Genomic DNA, 22,654 nt, shown 5'->3' on the forward strand with positions numbered 1-22,654 from the left:
TCATCAGCACAGCAAGATGAGGTATTAAATATACATCTTCCTTTCACGGTGATTATAGAATTACAACTCAGAGACAGAGAGAGAGAGAGAGAGAGATGCAGCCAAAACCATTTAATGATGATGTTTTCTTTTCCTCACAGTAGATATGTACCCACAGCAAATTTGATCAGGACCATGCTACTGCTCTTGCATGTTTAAGCCAATTTATTACAAACCAGGAACTGTATCATTTCTCTCAGTGTTAGCCATTTGGCAAATCATGGTGCAGTGTTTCAGAAATGCTAATGTGAGACACTAGAAGATTGTTAAAGCTTCTGACTTTAAGCTTTTTAGTTGATTTTTTTTTTTTCTTCAGAAATAGATTTTCTGCATTTTTACCACAAATAGCTCGATTTGTCTGCAAAGAGATGCAGGGCAAATAAAGAAAAGTTGCTGGCCATATGAATCCCCTTTTCACTCTGTGCAATGTGTACAGTTTTTCTGTGCAGAATAACCTAATCCCAGATTTAATGTGCTGTAATTTCATTAAACTCCTTAATTAAGGCACATGCACAAACTGAAATAATGAAAGTCTTACAACTAGATTCAAGTTTAGTCAACATGATTGAGACCCACCTCATTGTGTGAGTTGCTTTGGTGTAATGGGCAACATAGTACATCTGCATAATCTGACTGCAAAAATAATGTACATAGCTACCATGATGTCACTCATTGGTTTGTGGACTGTTGTTCTGCGAGTTCAGCATTTCAGCCTTTGCTATATGTTAACTTTAAACCTTGATAAAATGTAAACAGGTGAGTTATATAACAGTTGTCATGAATGTTGAAATTAGCTACAGAGACCAGAACTATTTTTTGTTTCCAGCTGTAAACATGTTTATTTCTGCTGTAAAGTTGTGCATTTTCACATGGGGGTCTGTGGGGGTTGACTGGCTGCTGGAGTCAGCCTCAAGTGGCCGTTCAATGAACTGCAGTTTTTGGCTTTATTTTTCAGCCCCTGAGGTTGCTGCTTGTAAATCAGCAGTTTTCAAGCAACTGTTGAGTTGAGTTGTAGTGCAGTTTGCCTGGTGGCTAATCCAGTCTTCGTTTTCAGTGTGCATGTTTTATTTATTTTAGTCTGTGTTATATTTTCTGATACTTTGCAAGTGTAGCAAACCCCTAAGGGTGTAGCATAAAGTTTTGCATTTGACCAAAACCTGGGTCAACTGTCATGATGTGACCTAAGCAGCTGTCAACTGGGCAAACTCTAACAGCAAAGGAAGATAGTGAGATGCAGTTGACCATTAGTTTTAAGGGGCTTCATTTAGTTATCATTATTTAATGTCTAGCTGGGGATGGAAGGTGAAACTGCAGTCCCTTTCACACTGCACAAAAAAAGAAGAAATCCACTACCACCCACTAATGTCTGGCCTTTGTATTTAATGGGAAAGGTTACAAGCTGCATTTACTCGCAGATCAAATGTCTCTGTAGTAGTCATAGGTATTTATTGGCTCCAGCTCCGACTGACTTCAGTCAGCAGTGATAGAAATATGACACCTTGGTGGACGCATAAAGTTTAGGCCCTTTGCCAACAAAATGCAACAACAAGCTGCCACAAAATACAGTCGGTTTCTGTCCAAGCAGTGCTCGCACATTGTTCAAAATTTAGTCTACGCTGAGTTTGAGAAAGAGACTGAATTAGTAACTGACATGAAAAAGAAGTAACCACTGAACATTTTACTGGCCTCCATGCAACTTCCTAATGTTTACTGACCTGTTTTCAGGCTTGTTCATGATGTATAACATGACATACCAGTTAAAAATTTTTTTCAAAAGCATTCTCATCTGATGCTGAGAGCTATAGACACAGTCTGCTGGTCTACTGACATTTGGAAAGGAGCTGATTGCCTAGTTTTAAAAGGTTTTCCAGAGTTTATAAAACCTGCATTCCCACTAATTTTGGTGGATTAGGGGTATGAGGTTTATGCATGTTAGAAAAGTACAATAATGATCCTGCACTATCTTAACAAGCATGTATCATCTGCTCCACCCTCCCCGCCGCCTCATGATTGATCTATAAAACCAACCAGTTACCACTGTCAAAGCATATAAATCAACCAATCACATGCATGATGTGTTTAATCACACATTAGTCTAATGCATATCTCCTGCTGTTTGGGGAGCTGCTTCTACTGCTTACACACACACCACACACTGAAACAGCAGCCCAGCAGGGCAATCTTCCGCCCCATCAGTGCGCTAACTTTCTAATTTACTGTGTTCCTCAAGTTGAGGAGATAGTGAGTGAACGTCCTGAGGAGGAGCCAGTCCTTCGCACAGCAGGGGCTGGGAGGCCCCCTGCAGCCACGACACACAATCAGGCAGTCTGAGTGCCTCTGTGATACACACTCAGTCTACCCAGTGGGTGTCTCTGTGATGATTATTTTGTGCGTGTTTGCATGCAGACATTTGTATTATGGATCTTGAAGTTGAAAACTGAGCTGAAATGAAACTATTTCAAGATATTCAGCTGGTCTTGCATGACTTCAAAGTTTCTTTGAAAGTCAGAACATGCCATATTTTTGATGTTTTGGCTGTGTAGCCTGACATTACCACACAAAATCACAAATGAGAATTAGTCTGGAACCTCTCCATTCATTTTTGATTTTCAGGGGACGTTATCAACTGCCGCAGACCGAAATGCCTCTGGACCTACGATCAATCAGAGCAACAAAACATGTGGTGTAGTGCTAAGTGAAGAAAAATGTAAACTGGCTACAGTGTGCAGACATGAGCTGTAATGGTGTACAGGAAAATCTTTAAAGGTCCAGTGTGAAGGATTGAGTGGCATCTAGTGTTGAGGTTGCAGAACAGACACAAAAACAAACTGCCCTATCTAGAGTCTGTGTCTGATTTGTCCATTCTGGGCTATTGTAGAAACAATATGGCGGACTCTGTAGAAGAGGACCCGCTCCGTACGTAGATATAAACGGCTCATTCTATGGTAACGAAAACACAACAAGTCTTATTTTCATGTGAATACAAACTAATGAAAACATAGTTATAAATATGAAATACTGTCTCTGCCAGTAGATATAAATGGGTATGCCATTTTGGGATAAAATAGGCTGTGTAACCTTTCTGCCTTTAAATGTCTAAAAACAACCAGACCTATGTTCTATATTTTATTGAGTTGTGTACTTACATTATCCCAAATGGTCCAGTCAAGGACATGCTACGTGTCATTTGGTCACCGTCACCAGTCAGAGGCGTCATATCCCCTTTGCACATGCCTCAGAGTTGTGGTTGTCTGCAAGATGCTGTTGTAAATTGATTGTTTATCCAGTTTTAAGCCACATTTGTATGATAACAGTTTTTTGATCTTGGTTGTTTTTAACTATATATTTTAACTAGATGAAGAATAATAGTCACTGGACGTCTGAATCTTAAGTTATCAGCAAAACAAGCTATGCAACCATTAGTGGCAACTCGGCTCCAGCCCCTGTTGTGCCGAGCAGCATCAGGGAAATACTAACATTTTACGTGAAAGCACTTTATTCAGTGTTTTTATGAGTTTTAAACACCTGGTACATTTGTTTAGAAAGAAGCCTTTGTGAAAACCTCATTAACTATGACCACTGAAGAAATTCTAATTGTACTTATTTTAATTGTACATTTAAATCTTCTTCTACCATTCATCCTTCATGGCATAAATGCACCTTAAAGCTCATATTTTTTCATAGCAATATCTGCAGAAAAACAAATGCTGTGGAGTATGATGGAAAGCAGTCTCAAGTAACTTAGAAGGCTGCATTTAATGGGACGACATTTAACATTTAGATCAAATGTGAAGTTTGTTCTGCTCCAGGTTATATACAATGTCTGTGTATATAAGTTTTCTGGCTCACTCAAACCTACAGACATCATTTGTCTTGCAGGACTAAAGCTTCTACACTCGTAGTTCTGCATCAGTGTTTACATCTTCTTGAAACTTGCTCTTCAAATGTAGCCCTGCATGCTCTCAGGTCTTCCAGACTTAAATGTGCTCCAGCTTGTTTTGGGATCGGTCCAGTCATTTTGTCATAACTGACCTTCAACAATTAGCACGCCAACACAGAACATATGTGATGTAATGAATGGATGGAATATGGATGGCTGAATGCGTGTGTGCTCCGCTTGCTGGTTAAAGCATCACCAGGAGTGCCAGGGCAGAGACAACAGCAGATGAGAAAGGCTGAGCACCAAAGCAGCCGTGAAAATCCTCTCTACATCCTCCTCCTTCTGCAAGCAGATCCCTATGAAATGGAATCATCTTTTCTTTCTCCACCTCTTTATCTCATCCCATCCTCCTTAACAAACCCCTTCTTATCCTCCGGTCAGTCCCTTTTGCCCAAACTCCTGTCTTGTTGCCCCACAGTGGAGTTCACTTTATGTCTGGTTTTTCTCTCTAGCCTCTCTCTGAGGTTCCAGGTGCTTCTGCGACAGCCGCTCTCATTTTCATAAAGCGACAACGATCTGCAGAAAGAGAGAGTTAAACAGGTAAGTCACGGGGAGAAGAGAGCGAGAGCGGGAGGGAGATGGAGAGACAAAGGGAAAGATGAGGAGAGAGGGAGCAAAAGTTAGTGGTCAGCAACACCGCGGGCATCATAAATCAGATTTCCCACAATCCCCTGCGGAGGGGCCCTTCGCTCGGCCTTGTGTGGACACGCTCAGCGGGGCGCGGAGCATCGATTGGCGTCGCCACGCCGATGCTGACTGTGCCGGGTTCGGAGGGCGAGAGGGGCGAAGGGGTGAGTTGGGGGTGTGTGTATGTGTGTGTAAGTGGTGGTGTGATGGGGGGGGCTCATGAGGAAATCTGCCTCAGCATCAAACTAAAACAGCAAACCAAACCCAGGAAAACGTAGGGGTGTGTGTGTGTTTGTGTGTTTGCGCAGGAGAATGTGCAGACTCGGGGGTAATTTCCTCCCCCATCAGCACACCCTCACTCACTTCCTCACACACTTGCCCCCTTCTTCTTCCCCGCTCATCACAATCTTCTGCCCACTCACTCCGGGGCAAACGGGGGGAACGAGACCTTCTTGCTGCTGCAGGGTTTGTGTTGAGAGGCTGAGGTGCAGCTCACACAGCCGGAGGGCAGCTGTCGACTCAAACACTGAACCCCGGAGAGAAAACACAAACTGACATCAACCAACATGTCAACTTTATCTGTTAGTATGTTTGAATAGACCTTATGTCTTATTTAAAGTAACTCGCGGGACAGGGATCATGATAGTGAAATTATGCTGTTATAAATACTTCCCTTTTGGTTTGTTATATTATAGGAATGATCAAATATTACTTCATATGAAAATAGCTCCACTGAGTACTTGTGGAAATGTAAGTTGTGTTTCATGTTTTTCAAAAGTAGTAGAAGCAGAAGTTTCAGAGGACATTACCTTGAAAACATGGCTAAATACTTACACACTTATTTTGGTAGTTTAGGTGAAGTGACGCATCAGATGGCTGACTACCTGCCATGGAGACCCAAAAGTCAACTCAGCAGGTGATCAGTTAAGACTGGTTTTACTAACTGGTTAATTAATTTTGCCTCTACTTGAGGGAGTGCTTACCGGTGGGAGTTGGTTGGAATAAAAACCTGCAGATTGTTAGCTGTCCATGGCACGTGGCTGGACACATCTGCTTTCAAGGAATCTGACAGTGATATAGGATTCCATGGTAAATTGGTGGAGTACTCTTTTAAGGTTAAAATGACGTCTGGGTGAGACGAATGCCAAGCAGCAGACCACTGTTAGAGACCAGCTGTGTTTTTTAACTACCTACATGCCATGACATTTCCAGTGATGGTTGTGGTGACAATAACAGGTATTTTAAGCCAAAACATGATCTTTCCTAACCATAACCAAGTGGTTTTTGCGCCTAAACATGACAACAGATTAATCAGTGTCACAACATCAAATTGTAAATGGAAACATGAAGAAACGTAAAATACAAACAAATTTGTTACATATATGAAATGCACAAATGTAAAAACGAAACATATGTAATGTATAGGTGGTCTGCATAAACGTTCAGTATCAACATTTACTCTGGCTATTGGATTGTGGTAGGTAACAGGACGTGAACTGTTGTCTTCAGTGTTGTATGTGACCACTTTGACTCTCTGGATGAAAAGTTGTACACTCAACCATCCACCTAGACCAGGGGTAGGCAACTTGCAGCCCTGCAGCCACACGCAGCTCTTTAGCCCCTCTGCAGTGGCTCCCTTTGGTTTGACAAAAAATATCATTTGGAAATTAATAAACATTAATCCTAACTTTTTAATTTTCATTTGTCATTGTTGCAGGCCTAAAGAAATTCTTACATTTGCCAACTGTATAAATGTGTAGTCTGTATACCAAATAAAAAATGTTTTTAACATTTTGTCAACTAACATGTGTATCATACGTCTACGACCTGGCGCCTGTTGCTCTAAATTTTGCCAAACCTCAATAGCAGTGGTAAGTCTTGAATAGGCTAGCTAGGCTAGCAGTGGATTCCAAATCCAAAAAAAAATTAAAAGTTTTTTTTAAGTATTGATCGAAAATGGCTCTCTGATAGCAAAGGTCATTGACCCCTGACCTAGACCTTCTCCTTAATCCATTTTAAAGGTGAAATAAATGACACGCTTCTTCCTTTCCTGGTTATAGAGAACAGTCATTATTCACACAACAAGAAAAAGACTCTTTTCATGAGACACAGAGCAGTTTAAGAAAATCTGCCTACCTTGGCTGATCAATGTTATCTGGCCTTTAGACCAGCATGATCAGTGGAATAATCCTTTATCGTCTCTTTATCGACAACTTTCATAATGCTACACAGATTTTCTAAATTTCTTTAAGTCTGGCAAAACCAAATATGTATCTGTGTTTCCATCAGCTGCTGTCATATGAATACATTCAAGAGGTTGTGACAAGATTACATAATTAATGTTGCACCATTAACTCTGATACATCATGTCATGACAAGTCATCACTGCCTCCCACCGAAGATGCAAATTTTCTCGAATGAATGAATTTGTCTCCTCTCAGCCATTTGTCCCCTGTGGTGGTTTTTATTAGCTGCTTTAGTGATAGACAGGGATGACATCCAAAGGACACCTGCTTTGTGATTACTTACCTTCCAGCCCTCTCTATCCTAAATTTTGTAACACTGAGCTGTAGCACGAGGTTAATGCTTTGTTTTCAATAAATGAGTATTGCATGATCACTATGTTTTCAAAAAAGTATTTTTTTCCTCAGCCTTGATCGCATCTTCTCCTTTTTGATATGCCAACTTCTCCACCTCAGCCAAGTGTAAAAACTTTTTTTTTTTTTTTTTAATGCCAGAGATCAGCTTTATATTGAACATCTGGCATACTCAGGTATTTTAAAAATAAAAATGAAAAAGGGTGGATGTAAACATACGTATAATTCTGCTCCTGCTGCCAGAAACAATGTGAAGGAGCTATGGGCTTTCCCCACACCTCTCCTCCACTTCTTCTTCTTCTTCTTCTTCTATCTTTCTACCCCTCCCTCACTATCATTCCCTCTCTCTTTCTCTCACTCTCTTTCATAAATTTCATTAACAGAGAAATCCCATTAGCTCCCTCTCTGGCCCTGCCTCTCAGGGTTAACAACTTTGCTTAGCCATGTAAATTCAGAGCTTAGTCAGGCCTATTCTCCACACAGCCACCGCCGGATGTGTGCTGTCCTCGCCACATTTAACGCTATCTTTGGATATGTTCATGTGTGTTAAAAATGTGTTTGTGTGTACGCTGGGCTCAGGATATGAGGTCTGTGTAAACCTCTTCCAGCAGATAATCTGGATAGTGTGTGTGTGTGTGCATGCATATCCATATCATATACATACTGTACATATTCTCAGGGTCTGGTGTATGAAGTGGAAGGGGACAGGCACTTATCTCCCGTGGGCAGGACCAAGGAGTCTTACTGCTGGCCTTGCGCGGCCCTCCTCCTCCCTAGCAGTCTTCCTCTGACCTCCTCCTTCCCGCTCTGGGGTTTTAACACACAAACCCAGGAAGATTTACTCCACATTGGCACCACCGTTGGCTCGCTGGCTCCCAAACAAAGTGAAGCAGCTTAAAGTGATATTTCACTTCAGGGGAACATTTTATTCTCTCTGTTATTGCACAGGTATATCCAGGAATTGACGGTGTTAAAGCTTTTTTTTCTGAGTCACTTGTAACTCTAGATGTTATGGGCTGTGAACGGAAAAATATGTTTCTACATGGGTAAGTTGCTGTGTTCTCATGAGTTTAAAAAGTTTTGCTTCTACTCCAAGGTTTCTAAAGATTTCTCTAGCGAGCTCAGGTTTAAAGGTGGAAAAAACAGCGGGAAATGTTGTGATGGGGAGGAGTGTAGTTACGGAGACCAAAACTGTTTTGTTTTTGTTTTTTTGTACCAGGCTGTGAATATTTTATTTTAACATGGGTGTCTATGGGGATTTACGCTGTTTTGGAGCCAGCCTCAAGTGGCCATTTGACGAACTGCAGTTTTTTGGCCCTTCCACATTGGCATCATTATTCAGCCTCTGAGGTTGTCGCTTGATTACAACACACAGAGGTAGCGTGACTTCATTCTCTGCTCAGGATGCCATTATTGAACTATATCTTTACATAGCAAACAATGATTTATATTAATGCTCTTGATGTTGCATACAGAGCTTGACAGTTTATTCTTGACTTTGAAAACAGCAGCTGACAAAAAAAATCTTAGTTTAAAGGAATATTCAATTAAAATAAACATGTATTGAGAGGCAAACAGTCATCCCCTGTGGTTCTGAAGAATAATCAATAATTTTGTGTGTCAGCATGTTTGACTTGCCCAACCATACTTTGACCAAAATATGGCAAATACAGCTTCAGTGCATATTTAACAGTCATTTTGCAAGTACACAGCAAACATGCTTAAGAGTGAATAATGTAATATAAAACCTGCCTACATATACATGGCAACCCCTCTTCAAAATACTGCTGGTTTTGTGGTGTTTGAATTTTATATAAACGTTACTCGAAAAGAAATGTTTAGAAAGTCAAGGAGGATATCAGTAATATACAATCGTGACCTTTACCCAAAATACTGCTGGCTCTGTGGTGTTGCCATCTGATGTCTGCAGTGTGCCATAGGAGCAGTGTTCAACATAACATTTTTTCCCCACTGGCCCCCTGGGCCAGTAGTTCAGAGTTTTACTGGCCCCTTGTATATTCTTACTGGCCCAAGTAAAAAAAAAAAAAAAAAAAAGAGAGAGAGAGAGAGAGAGAGAGAGAGAGAGAGAGAGAGAGAGAGAATGTCTATAAAACTTCATTTCATTTAACTTCATTTCATTTAACTCCATTATACCTCACCGTAGTGCGTGATGGTGTATACAGCAGTCCTCACAGAAGCTGATGGATGATGTCACAGCCTCTGTGTAGAAGTCTGGGTAAGACCGCTCCACACACAGTAGCTATCTGGTCGGCGAGCGTGCGCGTGCACCTTTGGCCAAAAAGCCCATTAAATCCACTGAAGGCTCGAGACAAATGGGATAAAAATTGTGTTGTTCCCCTGACAAAAAAAAGCCTTACAGCGTCACTGGCCTGAGTGGGCCTGTGACCTGTCAGTCAACTTGCCCAACATACTTTTTGATTGGCCCCGGGCCATCGGGCCATTGCTTATGTCAAACCCTGCATAGGAGCATCAGTTGACGCGCGTAAAATAAGGTGTGTCAGTTATCGGTTTCAGTGTGTTTGCTCCAACAGTATATAGTGTAAAAGTGGTGTTGTTTCAAAAGAAGATAGAGGCACATTTCCTTGGTTTATTTTTTAGCTTAGGTGGTGGCAAAAACTGCAAATGCGTGGCTAGATATCGCTGAAGATAAACTGGGAAAATATGTCATGTGAGTGTACCAACCCCTTTGAAGATTATTCAGAGGCAATGAACAAGGTTCTTTGTTGGTGCAACTTTCCCCCTCCTGGATCATTATAGTGAACGTGTGTGTCAGGAGACAGACAGGACATTGACCGGGTCAGGAAGTGGCTGGAGAGTGTAGACAGAGGAGTGGGAGCTGAACTTCATTGATAAACCTCTTTCAGTCCCAGACTAGGAAGGAAGCAGAACAGGCTGCAGGGAGGGAGACGCTATAGATCCAGTATTGGGACAGGAGTCCAGCCACTGCCAGCCATTGATCAGGATCACAATCAATCAGGAAACCATTGAGCAGCCTGCTCCAAAAATAGAGTGAAAAAGCACCTGAGAGCAAGCAGTGGACAGGGTCAGCTCGGAGTCACAGCCGACTGCCCGAAGACATCGTCCCCTCTCGCTCTGATCGCTTGAGGCAGGAAGTGGATCAGAGTGCTGCTGTAAACCTCAGAGATGTGTTTCATAATGAAGCGTACAGGTTTATGCCACTTGACCTCTGACCCTCAAACGTTATTGACGTGTTTCCTTGTTCATGGGTCAAATCCTCCTCCCTGGAGCCAGACATCTTTCAGTTTAATGCAGCAGCTCGAAGCAGCTACAGGCAGAAAACCTTTTGTTTGAAGCCCACAAAGAACTGTGACTAACAGTAGTATGTTATCAACTATTTAGTGAGAGAGAGGGAAATTGATTGACTTTCTTGCTTTTTATTTTATGTCAGTTGCTCTCAGCATCAAGTATTGCCATGGATGGGTTTACACTAGATAACATGCTCTCACTTCCAACTCGTCACATGTTGGCACTTGGTCAGTGGACTTTGACATCTACATATGATGTGGCAGATATTCTGGGTGTGTCTGTTCTTGATGTTCTGGGACACCGTGTCAATTTACAGTAGTTACATGCATTGTCTTTTCAAAATGTACTTGCAGATTTCGGCTCATTGGGTGCATACTGTCTTTACAACTTCAGCAAAACACCTCGTATTTACATTTATTTCCTTGTGCAACAAATGTACATGGTTAGGTTTTTAAAACAAAATACATCCTGGTTTGGCTCTACATTCATGCGGGAAGCAAACAGTGGGCTCCCGGGTGGAACTCCAATGTTTGTTGGACCCATCCACCACCCCTCCCGCCTGCCCTATAGGGACTTTCCATCTTCTTAAATTACGTTGTCTGGAACTGTTTGAGAACTTCAGAATGAGAATGGGTTGCACTGAGGTAAGTTGAAAGCCCAGTGCATCTCATATAGACGCTGAAGGGTGCTCAGCCCCTAAATGTTCCTGGACCAAAACAGACAACATTTCAACTTTTAGCAAAGTGTTTTAGAGAATATGTATAAATGGCCACATAGTGGCATTATCCATACCAACAACTGACAATTCGTCCTTTTTCACTAGATTTGATTGAAACCTGTGAGGTACTATTTAACTACCATAACAACAGATATACAGAACTGAAGACATAACCTCATGGGTGAAGGTAACAAAATCAAGCCACAAACACACCTGGCGCAGACACACTTTCCTGTCACACTCCACTTGGCTGGGGCAGTGTGGAGCAAGGTTGGGACGGGTTCGTTCACCCACTGTGAAAGCACTTTGGACATCCCTGGGATGAGCGAGGACTGTCAAATCCGTCCTGACGGCATTGTGGATCAGGCTTGGATGAGAGCCGGCTGCAGAGGCCCAAAGCCGGGGGATTCAGGCCAGCGACTGGCCAGCGGAGCTCGGCTGTCAGTTAGAGCGGGCAGAGGGACTGAAACTCTTCAAACAGCTTCCACAGGATCAAGAAGACCACTCTCCCCGGCTTAGAGGGAGGCTGCTGGAGACACAGATTTGAGAAGAGAAAGAAAAGGACGTCATGTGAGACAGTTTGAAGTCCACAATCAGGACTCAGCCTCCAGCTTTGAGCTTCTGTTTGGGGATAAAGAACAAAACAAGTTATTTAGATAAAGATTATGTTTCTGTGCAGAGGGTGATGAAAGGACAAGTAAACAAAGAGGGGATCAAGTGAGGAATGATGTAGGCTTGATATTTATAACAGAGTGCATAGACTGATATTGACCTGCTGTCTGTTTTCACATCCAATGTTTGACCATGTCACAGATATCACACACACACACACACACACACACACACACACACACACACACACACACACACGCACGCAGGAAACAGAGCTTTGATTAAAACACAAGGTGAACTGCCTTCACACAGACTGACAAACACACACACCCCACACATGACAGTGAATTGCAGATCAGTACCACTCAAACTGGGTGTAGTGACAATGGTCTTACAGTAAGTGGACCTGTATGGGACAGCAGGGACATGAATAAGTGATGTCAATAAAATCACAGAGCATGGAGAGCATCAGCAGCTGACACACACACACACACACACACACACACACACACACACACACACACACACACACACACTCATTCACACTGAGTCACAAAAATATACCGTTCAAGCTATGAGGTGCTCTGCTTATGGCTTAAAGACAGACAATATGTCAGTCACAACGTAGCTTCCCTGAGCTGGAACTGTGTAAAGCACAGTATGTGAGTATGTATTGGTATTGGTATGTGTGTCTATGAGGAAATACATTGTTTGTGTGCAGATGATTATTTAAAAGTCCAATTTGTAAGATTAAGGGAGATATACAGTAAGAGATGGAAAATGATATCATAAGTATGATTTTTTCAGTGTTTATTCACCGAAAATAAGAACCATTTGTTTTGTTGTGGATTTTTTTTTTACCTTAGAATGAGCTGTTTATATCTACAGAGATCGCCATGTTGCACCACCATGTCTCTACAGTAGCCCAGAATGGACAAACCAAACACTGGCTCTAGACCGGATCATTTATGTTATCACATTTTTTCAGTTTTTGACCATCACATCCACACATCAAGTGTTCTCTGTTGTCAGGTAATTGCAGATGTTCAAACTTTCTAATACTCTGAGAACTTTGAGGACTTCTCATCAACAGAAGCTTAAAAGTTGAGCTTCAGAACCTTGGAAAGCACCAGAACAAGCAAGCATGTCGACCTTGAATGTAGATTGTTTTGTCAACTTCTGGTTCCAACAAATTAAATGTCAAGCTTAACCAATCCTTTAGTTTTTTTATTTACTTTTCTAGGGGATTTATAAACTGTTTTGATTTCAACTTAGTTTAAAAAAAAAACTGTGACAACACATTATCACACTGACCTTGTGATATACCAACGTCTGGTCATGGACTTTTGTTGGGAATAGAATGATTTTATGTGTTTTACTATCAGTTGTGTTTCACTATATAAGTTTTAGATATGTGAACAATGAGAATACTGAGATGATTTCAGCTGATCTGAATGTGTTTGCTTTGCAGAAGTGGAGAAGTACAGGAGAGGAAGAGACATGAAGTCTGAGGAGCACATATCGCAATGCTTAGATAATTAGTTTCATATATGGTAAAAAGAATAGAAAGTGATGTACAGATAGTAAGGTACAGCACGTGTAGGGAGTTGTGTTGTTCTCTTGTCTTTCAAAACAGGAACCACGCCCCCACCGCCAGCGGGAAGGAGTCAGATTAACACGAGGCAGGGGCGTGGTGTGGTGAAGGAGGAAGTGGAACTGCCAATGAGAAGAGGACGCCTTGCGTGCACAATGACACTCTGTTACGCTCAAATATACTGGGTCAGGGAAAGGACAGGAGGTCAGACTTCGTGAACTGACACACCTTTGTTGTTCGTCAGGGACGTGAAGTTGAGACCCAGAGCTCTGTAATTTTATTCCTTTACTGCTTAATAAACTACATTAACTGAGACCGAATATCTTCTCCTATTGCTTCATTAAAGAACATGCAGGACTGAGCTCACACATAGCACATTAGAGAGTAGGATGAGACTCTTAGTCCATCACTTTCCACATCGAGATATGACGAACAACGTGCCCTAGTTGTTGACGTTCTGGAAGGCCGTGTCAACTTCAGCCTGTTACATGCATTGTCTGTTTTCAAAATACACTTCTTTTTTCACAGGAAATGTACAGTTTGCATACAGTCTCTTTCAAAATAAATGCACTACATTAGTACAACACCGTGGATTGGCATTTCTTTCCTTTAACAACAATGCACATGTGGTTGGGTTTAGGAAAAAACACCAGGATTTTGTCTCTACAATCTTACAGGAAGTGAACGCCGGCCTCCCGGGTGAAAGTTTGTGGTTGTTGGACCCATTCACCACGCCTCCTGCCACCCTACTTGGACTTCCGCCACCTTATGTTTCGCAGTTGTCTCGCCGCATTTCCCCCTGATGCTGCCAGGCACCATTAAACAATAACAGTGACATGAAAGGGTAGCTTTTTTCTTCAGTGTCTGACACCGGAAGTCACTGACCAACAAAGGTTTTGATGATTTCGGAGTGAGATTATGATGATAGTAAAGGTAATCTTAGAGCAGGAAACCTTTAGGCTAAGAGGAAACATTATGTCATGTTGTTGTCAGCTATGTTGTCTGTGTTCATATTAGACTTGTGTTTGAATGCTGTCCTACATAATGCACAAAATGAGAACCTTGTGTCTACTGCCCTACAACCAGTACACCTTTGCATCATTTCCTGTGTATCCCTTGTGCATAGATACACAATATGAATTTCGTGCAGGAAAGGTGGAGGTGGGCTCCAGCAATAACTATAAAAATTACCACATAAAGAGTCAATAATGTATATTAATCACAAGTGCTAAAAAACTACAAATAGTATAAAAAAGCAGTCAGATATAATGCAGATCATAAGTATTATAGCTGTAAACATATCTGTTCTTTTTAGAAAATGCAGGTATTTTTTTTAGTTAAAATTTGATTGATGATCGCTCCTACATACACACTGCTTGTATGGACCCCAGGAGGAGTAGTTGCTTCCTTGGTAGTGACTAATGGGGATCCAAATAAATAAATAAATAAAACTTGTAGTTCTGTTTAATATCTTTCATAACAGAATGAGCTCCTAAAGCCTCAGAGGGGAGCCCAGACTGGAAATCCCAGCAACTTGACCTCTGACCGGTCTCAGTGCTCAGGAGGGTTGACGGGAGAAGTGGGTGCATGAAGAGGGGAGGAAAGAGGCGGGGGAGGGGGAGTTTTAATTTTTCAATAGGACTGTCAAGGACACACAGCGGTCCACCCAGCAGCTCCACTCACCTGAAAGAATGTGCTCGGAGACCAAAAAGAAGCAGGTGTCCTCTCCACGCAGCTGCACATTTGTTCCTCTTTCCTATAAAGATTTTAAATATCAGACAGCGGATTCAGAGCTGAAGGAAAGTAAGTGAGGTTTTCTTAGAAAGATTACAAACAAATTGAAAAGAATAGTTTATTTATTCATTCACTCTGCCGTACCCAGAGGAGCTGAAATGAAAGGACACTCACGTGTATGAACACACACACACACACACACACACACACACACACACACACACACACACACACATACATAAACACATTCTGCCTCTCTTCCTCCCTTGGTAGCTGTTAGCAGAGTTTCACATGTGTGGAGAAGCTCCCTGCAGAGACGGCGGGGAGAAGAGTCGGGGGGGTCTGCCACTTACAGCAGAGATCACCACAGTGAAAAATTTATATCAGAGGCACACCATGCCCAGTGTGTGTGTATGTGTGTTTGTGGCACAGGGACTGAGGGTGGCAGGGGGTCAGTGGAGGAGCACTTAAGTCAATACATGTTGAATGAGTGAAGTACATGTGTTACTGTAATGCAACAACAGTCATGCATGTGCTGTGTTTACTGTGTGGTGCTTCTGATTGTCCATCCATCCATCCATCCATCTATCTATCGATCCATAAATCAGTCCATTTGTTACTATTCTGTCTATCCATCTATCTGTCTGTTCTGCCACTCATCATTTCATCCATTACTCCATCCCTCCAGTCCATAGACTGTATAATAAAGATGGACAGCATGACAGCTCTCCAATAGTGAAGCCAAAAGTTCTCAGTGGCCTCCTGGTGGCTGGCTGCAGTGTGGGTTATGGGCCTAACTAAAAGAGCAAAGTACACGTCAAACATCTTTATATACAGTCATTGGTCCAGCCTCTGATTCATCCATCCAGTTATCCATCAGTCCATTCCCTCATCATCAGTAGGTCTAACCATCCATCTGTTTGTCCATTGGTTCATACAGTAGTCCAATGATGCATCCATTCACCTGTTCACCCATCATCCATCCATCCATCCATCTTCTCATCAACTATTCCATCATCTGTTTATCCATCATCTATCTATTCATCCATCTGTACATCCATCCATCCATCCATACATCTTCATTGTTATTTGGTTCTAAAGAGGCACACATTGACACAACTTCACCCACCAGAATTCAAACAATAACTTCCCTGTGTTGTCCGACACAATGAAAGAATGTAAAACAAGCTTTTCGGGGAGGCAAAGTGAGCGCAACATTTCCCCACATGCAGCCCCGTCAGATTAGATTAGGATTAGACTGAAGCAAACAGGATGTCATTCTGTGTTAATCTCCCCTAAACTCAGTTTAGCTCTACCACAGCTGACAGCTGAGGCCTATTTGGTCTGAGAGACGGCTGGTCGCTGCTGACATTATCAACCTCGCCTCTCCATCCACGTACACACACGCACACACATAGAGTTTACAGAGTTGGGAAGGCCTGGAAGGAACGTAGTGAAGCTGGCAGCCACCTGAGAGAGTTGATCCACACAGCTGCCTCCGTCAGCAACTTCCTCAGAGCTTTTTAGCCACTTTCCTCCTCTAATTCAGCTCCTCGTCACGGCCTGGGTTCACAGTGTTCCGCTCCAGACACGTTTTGGGTTTGAGATCCCCGAGGTCTGAGAAAAAAGCTATGCATGAGTCTCTCCAGGTGAGATGAGGTAGTGAAGGGGGGGCAGCCTGATTTTTACCAAAGCACATACCTTACTTCCCATATCCCCCCTATCTTCTCCCCTCTGCGCCTCTCAATCCATCCTTTCTATGTTTGGTCCATCAGCACCTCAACACTCCCCTCCTGTCTAGTGACAGGGGCATTCTGACTGATTGACAGGTCGCTCATCAGGAGGGACGTGTTCAGCCTATTGAAATCTACTTATTATCAATTATTCACAGACACACCTCTCTGACTCTCTCAGTCCTCCAACAATGTGGCAGGTAGAGGCTGAACGAGTTACTCAGTGGCCCTGGTCCCCTGCACACAAACAAACACAAAAAACACACTCATACAGCATACACATATACTCTGTTTGAGATCATGCTTTTCTTAACCCTAACATTACCATTTCAACTGCATGGCTTACCCCCGCTGCTAGATTAACCTTTAACACTAAAACCAAGTCTTAACCTAAAAGGCCTTTTGAACAAGTGGGGACGAGAGAAGAAATCCACATTTTCCAAAAAATGTCCTCACAAGGTCTTTAACTCAAGTAGGTCCTTACAAGGGTATATAGGCACATACTGCACACGTTGTCAAAAGTCCCAGATGCATCATTAAAGACAATCCGGGATCTTTTACATGAGTAAAAACAGAAATACTGCAATTTAATTGTCTTGTATTGAACATTTTACCAAAGAAAGTAGATAAATATTATCAGTAATTAAAGGTCCAGTATGTAGGATTTAAATAGGATATTTTGGCAGAAATGGGATGCAATATTCATAACTATGTTTTCATTAGTATATTATCACCTGAAAATAAGAATCGTGTTTTTGTTACCTTAAAATGAACCGTTTATTTCTACATAGGCAACTGGTCCTCTTCAAAGGAGTCCACCTTGTTGTTTCTCAGGCTGTTCTGATGAATTTTACTTATGGTTTCCTATGAAAAGCAATGCTTCCAAATTCGTATATCCCATGTATTTTGAAAGGCTGCAATCACATGACCAATGTGCAAATGGCAGTAAACAAGACAGCAGTCCAAAGGGCTTGTAAGAAGACTGCTTGGGGTGGTGGATGGGTCACAAAAAAAACAGGCTTTTGCCTAGGACTTTCCCCTGCAGTTAAATGTTCAGAGTGTTGTTGTGAACTTTGAGTCATTTTAAGGTACATCCTCACCATGTTCCTTTTCCTAACCCTAACCACAAAAACTTTCATTGCCTAAACCCAACCTCCATAACTTTTTGTTATATACTGTATGTTAAGGATGAAATGTCATGGGGTGCAAGAATATCATACAAACTGTTGCACATGCATTTTTCGTAGGATATCAATCTGTTCTATGAGAATACATTGTGTTTCTACAGTAGCCCAGAAAGGACAAACCAAACAGTTTCAGTTGGTTGCAATCTTCAACCTCACTGCTAGATGTCACTAAATCCTACACACTGGACCTTTAACTTAGTTATAAAAATGGAAACCTCACTGGGCAGATAGTCCTATTCATCCTCCATTCATTGTTCTAGATGTCTTATTGGATTATTATTAGCAGCAAGTTCATGTTGTAGCTGGTTAGGGTGGAGGTAAGCTCCAGTACTTCATATTGAGTTAAGCAAAGTAAGTACTAATAGTCAGGTACATGCGGTGGAATAAAAACAACTACACAACTCAACACTGAGTACCTCAAAATGATGTTAGCAATAACACACAATATTTGAGTAAAATTCAATACAATTCAATACATTTTTACTGTATCTACTTTAAATCATGTTAAACTCACTTTAAAGTTGTGTGTTTTTCCCAGTGAGAATTAATTGTAGTATTCATTTGACAAAATCCAAGTCAATGTCAACTAACCATATTACACAGCTCAGTTGTCATGGAAGTGGAACTGCTGACACTCAAGCTCAGTCGCTGTTTATTTCATCTATAGCACTTCAGACCTTTTGCCCTTAACAGTTAAGCATTTTATTACTGTTGACCTTGGAAACTGTAGTTTGACAAAACAAAATCATCAGTCAACTTACTTTTACTGGCCTTCATCAGCTGATGGAGTGTGTTAAGTTGTCATGGAGATGGCCGTGCTGACCAACACACTCTCAATCCCAGCTCTTCAAATACTGATGCTTGGTCAGTGGCCCTAAGCGTCAAACTGTGATGTTCAAGGTACCGCTTCAGAGTCAGTTTTGAAAGAGCAGTCAATTAACACTCATAACATGTACTGTGTCTCTCTGCCAATGAGAAACAAGCAAAGTATATTTTGTGGCAGTGGCAGAAGCTTAAGTACAGTACTAAACACTTCCAAACCTTCTCCTCCAATTTTCACAGGACTCAAGCCCTGATGTGTACATATCAAACATCTATGTGTATGAAATACTATGCCCAATATTCAGAAGAAAGAAAAGCCATATGAAATGAATAGCTGATTAGTTAATAAGACTTAGGAGAAATAGCTGCAAGATTTTAGGACAGTCTGACTTAAAAAAAAAGAAAACATCACCAAGGGATAACGACCTCAGCTCCAAGCCTCCTTCTCCTCCCATTACATCCCCACTGGGCTAATAAAAGGATTTCCAGCTTTGTGTAGAATGGAGGACATCTCCTGTTCCTTTTGATGCCTCTATTGAACACTTCTTGTTCTCCAAGGTGAGCTAAACACCTCCTCCATCCTCCTCCTTCCATCATTTCCTACCTCTTAGCTTCCTATTAACCCTTCCAAACCTGCCCCCAGTCCGCCCAAATCCGGGCTCTGGAGGAGACAGGCTGAAATGAATAAGGGGGCCGAGGAGGGTCAGCAGAAAGGCATGATGGGACTTATCATGGAGCACATATGGGAATTGTGGGGGATTTGAGCGGGAGCGTAGCGGACACAGGAATGGATCAGCCTGTGACATCATTAACCACGGGGAGCTTCCATCCGCTTGGATTTCTGGGATTTCTGTAAGCCAGACGGTGAAGGGTTGGGAGAGGCCGACTGGTCGGGGGAAGTGGTTCTCTGAGATTGAGAGACCAGAGTGTATGATGGCTGAAAAGGCTGATATTATGATTGAATTTGAAATTAAAGAATGAAAGTTGGAGACAGAAATAGAGCCACAGAGAGACATTCAGGGCATTTTTATTTCTGTCCTCTTTGTTCCAGCTTTCTGTTATGTTCCATACCGAATCAACAAAAAATGAATGAAAATATCCTAAATAAACACACATACACACTCATGTGAGCGTGCACTCCAGGCAGAGTTTGGAAGTGTCAGTGGATAGGTTTGTCTCTGTCAGCAGGTCTGGCTGCTTGATGGTCGCACTTTGTCGAGGTGTTGTTTTTTCTCCCTTCGTTAGACTCGGCGTTAATTACTAATCTCACGGTCCAGCGCAGGACACTTGTGCTAACGTTAACTCTCTCTCACTAATGAGGGGGAAACCAGACAAACAGAGGGGATTTACGGCACAACACGTGCACACTATTTCACTGTCACACTCACTAAAACAGACACACAAACACTCAGAAAAAGAGGAGACAGAAGCTTTGAGAGAAAGACCAGCAAAAATGGGTTTATATACAGCACTGTGTACCATCCCATGTGTAGTGTATATAACACAAAAATAAGCATATGTGTGTATAAGCAAAAGTAACTTGGTCCAGATTCATGTCTTTTGTGTACTTCTATTTATCTATTTACCATTTTCCTTTAGCTTTTTTTTTTGTAACTTTGTAACTTCTTTTTTAAATGTTCTACAAATAAATATTATTAGTAGGTAATTATTAATTAAGAGTAATTAAGAGTGCAGAGATATAAACACTCTTACACTTACATACATACACACACACACACACAATCTGAGAAAAACACTCCATGCATATTCCCATTATACGTACAGCGCACACACAACGCAAGCAGCAGCATGCTAAAATGCTAAACCAGCAAAATGTCTGCCCCTTGCCAGATGCAGCATTGGCGTGGGGCAGACATCCACACCCCCCTTACACACACGCATATGTGCATACACAAATAATTTTGTTCTTCTACACTCTTGAGGACCCTCATTGACATAATGCATTTCCCAGCCCATAGCCCTGAAAGTTAAATCGATTCTATCTTTGAACCTAAAACCAAGTCTTAACCCTCAAATGGCATTTTGAAAAGGTGTGGACCAAACAAAATATCCTCACTTTGTGAAATGTGCTCACTGAAATAAAAACAAGCAAGTCTTGGAGGTGCTTTTTTGTAAGTTGGTGTTGGACAGTGATCACGTGTTGCTGCAAGTCACTCATCGGGATGTGAAAAGCAACTCAATATTCTGTAAATTCTCCTGCTACCTAGGTACGGCAAAGTTTTTCAAATGTAGACATCAATAAGTATTGAGGAAAAGATGGGCCCCGGCTAAACTAGCATCCTACTCACCTTTGTATTGGCATTGGAAAATAAACTGGTCAACTTCCGTCGTGCTGCATCAGTTTCCAAGGGGATATCCGGAACTAGCAGAGGACTCTGGAGAAAGAAGGAGAGGAGACATGTGCTTTATGGTGAATAAGGACTGGTGTGTCACTAAAATCAGGGGTGCTGTCCCGTTCCAGCTGTGGATCATTGCGATATATCATTCAGAGGTGGTCGGGATGTGTGGACAGTTAAATCATTTCACAACCAGAAACATGGACAATTACAAAAGCAGCAGCCAACAGTCTCACTAGATGCAAGAAAAAATCCCACTAATTTACAGTGTACAAGTTAAAGGAGCTGATGGGATCACATTTCACTGAAGTTGTGCTTTGTATAATTCCAAGTGACAAATAATTGATTGATTGATTTTCACTTTATAAAAATATTCCACTTTTCCAACAGGACATGACTTTAAAGAATTATCTAAATTCCAGAAATATTCTTTCCTTTCAAAAACTGCAAGCATGCCTTCATTTTCTAAAATTGGCTTAATGTTTCAAAATATCCCTACTTTCCAAAATGTAGTCACTTTTTGAAATATACTCATACCTTCCAGACATGTCCTCACCTCCTAATAATTTTCCAAAATCTCCCCACTTTTAGGAATATGTTCCCACTTTCCAAACTTATACATCATTTTCAAAAATGTCTTCACATTTCAAAATGTCCTCACTTTCCATAAAGTAGTCATTTAGACACACACACCTTTCAGAAACCCAAATCGCTTTACTTTCGTAAAAGACCCCACTTTTCAAAAGTGTCTTAATTTCCCAGAAAAATCCTCAGTTTTTAAAATGCACTCACTTGATAAAAGTGTCTTCACCTTCCAAAAATGTGCTAATGTTACAAAAATGTTTCACTTTGCAAAAATGCCCTTGACTCCCAAAAAACCCATAGTCACCCCAGTGTCCTCTTTCTCGTGATCTAAAACTTAAATTGGTCCTCACAAAGACAGAAGCACAACATACACACACACCTTCCCCATCCTGCCTCAATGTGCTGCCCCCTGAGGGACGCCACAATTAATGACCCTACTGATGACCGCATCCTCTGCAAACATCATGACCAGAGGTGAGCTCTGTGTGTGTGTATATATTTGTGTGTGTGTCTGTGTGTGTGTGTATGATCAGGATGGTGCATATGGAGGAGCTAAGCAAGGCACCTCTGGGCCCAGATGATGTCACACAGCGCTGTCACCGGCTGCACATATGTTAGCTCATGCATGTGTGTATCATCCACACTTTACTTGCTCGTTTCCCAGCGCCAGGTGACGGGTGTGTATCGATGAGCCAAGTGTGTGTTTTTGCTGAGGTGTGTGTGGACGTACGTGTGTGTCGGAGGCAGACGCAGCATTTTAAAGCTCGGGCTTCAGCACAAAGTGAGCTGCGCTGGCTAACCATCAGCGCTTTAGCTGAAGC

At 41.8% G+C, this 22,654-nt stretch overlaps 2 long non-coding RNA genes across 2 annotated transcripts in view; both read right to left on the reverse strand.

Moving 5' to 3' along the window:
- Positions 1-10,718: 10,718 nt before the first annotated feature.
- On the reverse strand, positions 10,719-15,173 carry LOC125895349 (uncharacterized). Its single transcript, XR_007450172.1, has 3 exons — positions 15,099-15,173; positions 11,423-11,738; positions 10,719-11,197 (listed from the first exon to the last, which is right to left on the reverse strand). It is a non-coding gene; the product is annotated as an uncharacterized LOC125895349 (long non-coding RNA).
- Positions 15,174-21,172: 5,999 nt separating this feature from the next.
- The window catches only part of LOC125895347 (uncharacterized), a 38,812-nt gene continuing 37,330 nt past the window's right edge, over positions 21,173-22,654 (reverse strand). Inside the window, exon 4 of the long non-coding RNA XR_007450170.1 lies at positions 21,173-21,287. This is a non-coding gene — a long non-coding RNA (uncharacterized LOC125895347). The remainder of the gene's footprint in view (positions 21,288-22,654) is intronic.

This window comes from Epinephelus fuscoguttatus, linkage group LG10 (genome assembly GCF_011397635.1).
Source record: "Epinephelus fuscoguttatus linkage group LG10, E.fuscoguttatus.final_Chr_v1".
In the NCBI taxonomy this organism is placed as follows: domain Eukaryota; kingdom Metazoa; phylum Chordata; class Actinopteri; order Perciformes; family Serranidae; genus Epinephelus; species Epinephelus fuscoguttatus.